The sequence below is a fragment of the Pteronotus mesoamericanus genome, unplaced genomic scaffold (assembly GCF_021234165.1).
Source record: "Pteronotus mesoamericanus isolate MK-2021 breed Mesoamerican mustached bat unplaced genomic scaffold, CSHL_Meso_final contig_98, whole genome shotgun sequence".
NCBI classification, from domain to species: Eukaryota; Metazoa; Chordata; class Mammalia; order Chiroptera; family Mormoopidae; genus Pteronotus; species Pteronotus mesoamericanus.
Genome location: NW_026555295.1, coordinates 7,136,130 through 7,142,606, shown reverse-complemented (window position 1 = coordinate 7,142,606; position 6,477 = coordinate 7,136,130).

The following is a 6,477-nucleotide window of genomic DNA, read 5'->3' as shown; positions in this document are numbered from 1 at the left end:
CTAATATTTTGTTTCTATTTGGAAAACAAACTTGCATGTTTCCCAGCTTGCTGAAGGGTGTGTTGTGTTGTTCTTTTTTTAACCTGCGAAAGGCAGTTAAGATGCAAAATGTCGCAAGGGAAGGCATATAGGAAAATCTGCCTTTGATAGTGAATCAATGTAGTGCAGAATATATTTTTAAACATGACCTTTATTAGGTAGTTAAACACCTATCATATTTTTTTAATCATAAAGTTCATGCTTTGTTAGAATTTGATTCTAACATTAGCTGTTAAATAGGTTGCAGGTAATACTCTGTTAAGAGTTTAATGCCATTGTATGAAATGAGAATAATCATCTTCATAATAGAAAAAGTAGCAAGTCTTCCCTTTAGGTATTCCTCTAAAGCAGATAAGGAATCATTTACATTTTATAACCAGTAAATGCTCACTATACACAATAGACATTCAGTATCATCAGTCTCTCAGGATCTAATATATAATGCTTCATGGTGCTCAAATACAAGGTTGGGTGTTATTTAAAATTACCTACATTGTTGGGTTGGCTAAAACATCTTGTGTTTCCGTAAAATAAAACATTTCATTTCTACCAATAACTATTGATATGGATATTTTGAGTGTGTCGGTGATCTCCCACTATTGGCTTCTAGTAGGTAGAGGCCACGGTTGCTGCTAAACATCTTCCAATGCATGGGACAGCCCCACAGCAAAGAATTATGTGGCCAAAATGTCAATAGCACCAAGAACTCCACCCAACCACTTTTGACACGTTCAATCAGTCACAACCCCTTCTCCATACACTGCACAAATTTTTTTTTTTTGCATTTCAGTTGTATTTTTACCGTTCTTGAAATAATAAAGCATAATACACCAGAAATGTTGTGGATCTTCCATCTTCAATATTAAAATGGCTGCACAGAAGTCACCACTTCTGATGGTTTTTTTATTTAATGCACACCAGTATGACAGTTGTCACAATACAATAACAAAATTGTTTCAAGTGGCATTAAAGACAGCTAAGTGCCAGGAGAGCCATTATATGGGGAAAAAAAAGACTTCTTGGCTAACCCAATATATTTCATAAGTAGGAAAGAAGTAAAAAGTGCTTTTGTAACTCGTGCTAATTAGACATTAAAAATAAAATTTCATGTGTGATTAACTTTTTTATATAAAGGAAGTTTGAATATGTACCAGCTATATAACCAGCAGTTCCCTGCTGTTAAAAACCTGCCGTAAAGGATGCTAGAAGGAGCTTAGAAGGCTGACAGAGAAGCATGCTCTACTCCTCCCTTGGCTTCTTCCATCATTACCTTCTTTCCACTTAAGCCAAAAGGAGAATATGAAATGAGTTAAACAGATCTTCAGAAGAGCAAATAATTGGAAGCATAAAGATAATTTCATGTAGAATTTTTTGAACAAAGTATGTGTTTTAAGAACTAGGAGGTACAAGTGGAAAATCAATATACGCTAAATTATCTCCAAAATGTGTTCATCTCTGTCACCCATTTGTGTAAAATAGCCTGTTAATTTGATTCTGTAAATTACACTGATCCTTCAAAATCAGGGATCAGATAAACAAGTGAAATAGTAGTACACTTTGGAGAGACCTGGTGAATTAGAGAAACAAGTCATTTCTCACCAACTACGTTTCAGAAGCGTGGCTTTGTGTTTGAATCTTCACACTGCAAAATTTCTCTCTGCCGGTTCTTTATACTATTTGCTTCTGTTACTTTAATTAAGAGAACAAAGCATTGTATTGCCTACTCTCAATGAACAAGAGTCTGGGCCTAGGAAATCGTGCCCTTAAGAAGCATGAAAAATGCTTGTGAAAAGGCCAAGTATTTCATAAGCATTTTACTAAAACTTGAAGAAATGACAAACAGGTGAATTACAGGGCAAAAGGCATATTTTAAATCAGTGAAGTTGGGTTCAAACTTTCCAGAAAGGTTACAATCAATAAACCTTAGGAGAGAATTGACCTCTGCAGGTCATGACCCTGGTAATAATGTCTCCGAAACAGAAAAAGGTGGCCAGCAACAGCTTTTTAAAAAATAATAAAGTGGACTGTGCTTCCTTAATTATAAGGAAGCATAAAGAGAAAAAAGCCCTATAATCCTATTGCCAGTTAAATCATTTTAAATAAAAATTACTGTATATGTCAGAAAATCAATGAAATGGTGTTAAATGAAAACTAAAAACCCTTCTCCCAAGGATAAACACGTTTGAAACTTTTTATCCTTCAAGGAAGAAAAAATACACTATTTTGAGAGTTTTTTTCTTAAAAAATGAAGGAATATACAATGAAATGTTCTTTACTCATCTGACTGCCACCCACTTAAACCTCATTTTCGTCTTGCCTGTGGTACAGAAATAGTGTGTAACCCAACTACATGCGTAAATTTGTGTGGGTGCATGTTTTTAATCATCCCCTTTTTAAACATAAATTATAATAAATACACTGTTCTGTACTGTTTTTTCCCCTCAATATATCTTACAGCTATATTAATACCTATAGAGCCACCTAATTCATTTAACCGCTGTGTAACCGTCCACTGAATGGATATACCATATTTTACATAGCTATTCATCAGTTAATGGGCTTTTCAGGTTCTTTACAATTCTTTACTACTATAAAGATTCTGAACGATATTTGTAAGTAGATTATATCACACATGCTTAAGTACATGTGGGATAAATTCTTTAAACACTTATTTTTTTAAACACTTAAGCCAGGTTTATTTTAAAAGCAGCAGTCTTCTGAATCCTATAGTAATATGTATATTTAAAACCATTTTAATTGGGGGTTTTTGTTTTTTTACAAAACCTTGATTAAACCAGCCACAATATTTCTCAAGGAATATTGATCATGGGCAAAGTCTATTAGAAGGTACATTTTTAGTATATATACTTAAGAATTTGGCTATAGAAAAAGCAATGGGAATAGGTTCTTAGTTGTCCCTTTGAAATTAGAATAAGAGCTCATAATCTTTATGATTTTTATGGCTTTAAACAACCTTAACAAAACAAGAAACATATCCATGTTTTGTTTTCTGAATATCCATTGGTTCTGATACAACCTCAAAGGGTTACTGACTCAGTAAGAGTGCACAGACTTTGAGATATATTTCCATTAATGTCTTCTAATTGGTATTACCCAGCACAGTTCCTTATAATATAGCAAATGTTGAACAAACATTTAATGAGTGATTAAGTTCTTGCCCATTGTCCTCTAACTCAGGTAGGAATACATTTGTGACCTAGAGCTGAATCAAATCAGTAGTCTGGCCTGGGTATTGCAATTGAGTTTTAAGAAGAACAGATGTGTTTAAATTGTTTTAATTGATTTTTTGAGAAGAGAAGCATTGGTTTGTTCTACTTATTTATGCATTCATTGGTTGATTTTTGTATGTGCCCTGACTGGGGATAGAACCCACAAACTTGGCAAATTGGGATGGCATTCCAACCACTGAGCTAGGGCAGAGCAGATGCGTTTAAATCATCCAGTTTCTTCATGTCCCCATCACCATTGCTCTGGTCCAAGCCCCTCATCATTGCTTCAAAAAGACTACTGCAATAGAGATGGGAATGTGCTCAGTGTGGAGTCTGCGCCTTATATCTCCCCCAAGTCCAATCTAGGCTTTGCACCAGAGCTATTGGTTAAGGATATTTTACTTCCCACTTTCTGCTATTATATAGACAAACCCTTGCACTTGGAAGTCAGACAAACCTGGATTTAGACCCCAGCTCTTTTACTAGGTGTCCCTAAACAACCTTTTTAAGTTTATTCTCTTAGCTACAAGATGGGGATAATAAGTCTCTCCTTCATAAGGTTTTTATGAGGATTAAATGGAAAGCACATAATAAGGGCTTGATTTATTTGTTGGGTTTTTTTCTTTTTTTAATTTCTTAAATGCCTATCATAATCTGGCCCCAAGTGACACTTCCCAGCTGCATCTTCAACTGTCATTCCCTGTCCCCAATGCACCTTCACTCTAACCACATTAAACTACTTGGACAGCTGTTCACTTCCATGGCTATATCTTTATTTTGCAGTTTTCTCTTCTTGGAATATTCTCTTTCTCCAGAATGCAATAGTCAATGTGTGCTTATTGATGAAAAGGGGAAATTCCAAGTACCTCTGTCCCACTGTCTTAAGATTAGTTCTCAAAAACTAGACCTTAAGAGGAGGTTTCCAGCATTTGAGCACATGTGACTTATTAAGGCAATGCTCCCAGGAGAAATTTCTAAGGAAGAGGGACCAGCAGGGACATAGAAGAGGAGGAAGTCAAACAATGGTGCATCCAGCCAGCATGGCTCCAGCCTGATCAAGTCAGGGACTCTTGTCCTGAGGGGAGGAGGCTGGGACTTTCATAGTCCCCAGCCTTTCAGTCACAGGTTAGGGAAAGGGTGGGTGGTAATAACCAGACCTCCCCTACTCTCTCTGCTGCCAACAAAGCAGCCTCTAGCAGCCCAGGCTCAATCTTTCAGAAAAGAATCTCAGGTGCTGACTTTGGGAAGCAAAAGAAAAGTTAAGGGGGTAGGAGTGTGGGTGCTCAAAGGGATCTGGGCAGAGCACCATTGTCCATTCAATTCACCCACTCAACCGTACTGGTTTCTAATGAAGCATAGTGGAGCACTACTATTTCATGCTCAAAGGGAGAAGGCATTAAACCTGGATTCTGCACATGATTATGTCTGCATGATTTTCCACTCATGTTTCTTATTTTATAGCCCTGAGAATAAGCTTCCTAATTTCAGTATAGAGCTGAATTCATATTACTTCATTCAGGCTAGCACTGCCTTGGTAATAATATTCTCAGACTTTGAGAATTTCCCAAATAAATTCCCTCAAAGTCAATGTTACCCTGTTCATTTATTCAACAGAGAACTTAGTGCAAAGCACTGTGTTAGTCCCAGATATATTATTGAGTTCTCTTTTCACTTAACATACTATAAACAACACACTTAAAATTACAATAAATTCTTTGGAGGAAATAGTGCAATGTTAAAAAAAAATATGGGAGAGAACCCACTAAAATAGGAATGATTCTTTGAGACCTTCCATGGAGGTGATACTTAAAGCCCAGACCTAAAGAATAAGAGGGGAGAGGAGAATTCCTTCTTTACCCCCACAAAGAAACTAAATGGACAAGCCCTGTGCTTAGAAAGAGCTCTTCCTCTTCTAGGAAAGAAAAGACTAATAGGCCTGGAGCAAGCTGAGGGGTGGGATAAAGAGCCTCAAAATGGAGTTTGTGGGGGTAAGCAGAGGCAGTTTGCGCTAGACCCTTATCCTGATACAAGCTGTGAGACTATCGGGACCGAGCTGGTCTGCATTTTGGACCACCCAGAAACACATATGGGCCACACTTTGAAAAACAGTCTACAAAAAAAGTGACTGGTACTTTTTTATGGGATATCTTGACATTATCATAGCCATCTTGAGTTTTCATAAGGTTCATAATACCTACATAGGACTGTGGTACAATTAAATGAGATAATATTTAAATAGGTGCTTGACACTTAGTAGGTGAAAAATAAATGTTACTTCTTTTTGTTGACAGTGAAATGGCACCAAATGTTAGACCTCAGTCCTTGAGTTCAGCTAAGAAAAGAATTCAGAACCAAGGAACTCAAATACAAGTGAAAGTTTATTTAGAAAGTCACAGGGGTAGAAGTGAGCTGTGGAAGTGAGCCAGCTGGGAGGCAAAAGAAAGGACCTTGGCGGTTAGGAGAAAGAAAGCTAAGGTAACATGCCTTGAGGAAGGAGAGAGGGAAAGGCACAGACATGCTTCAGAGACAGTACACCTGAGGAAATGGGGTGGGGAAAGGCATGTGTGTGTGCATGTGTGTGCGTATGTGTGCATGTTTGCGTGCATGTGTGTGTGTGTGTGTGTGTGAGAGAGAGAGAGAGAGAGCACGCAAGAGCTAGGTCCTTTGTCTTAAGGGCTTTAACCTGGAGGTCTCAGGGTAGGATCTCAGTAAACTATTCATCAGCTTTCCAGGTATGTCACCTCGGTGCTGTGGTCTCCACCGATAGGTCGGTGCCAGGGCAGGGGGTCATTAGTCATTGCAGCTGGTCCTAAAGTCAGCCATGGCATCACCCTGCCTGGCCTTGCTGCTTCTCTGGGCCTGGAGCTGAAACACAACTGAGGCCTAGATGTCATCTCCAGTTGGACCAAAATTCTATCCCTGTGGAGAGCAGACCCGAGGCTTTGTTCCTAAGATTATTTAATGTGGATCAGAACTTCATTGTCTTAAGGGCTTGATGCTTAAGGGAGTGGTCCTGCAAGGGCTTGTATGGGAGTCATATGAGACTATTCTCTGGCCTCCTTGTTTTTCCTCTAAGGGAGTCTACTGCATGCATGACTAGTGACATTGAGGGAGGAAAGGTCAGGGGAGGGTCTGAACCACGGGACCAACGATAAGCTAAGGGAGAAAAAGGTCACCCTGGAGGTGAGCTCCCACCCTACGAAACTTG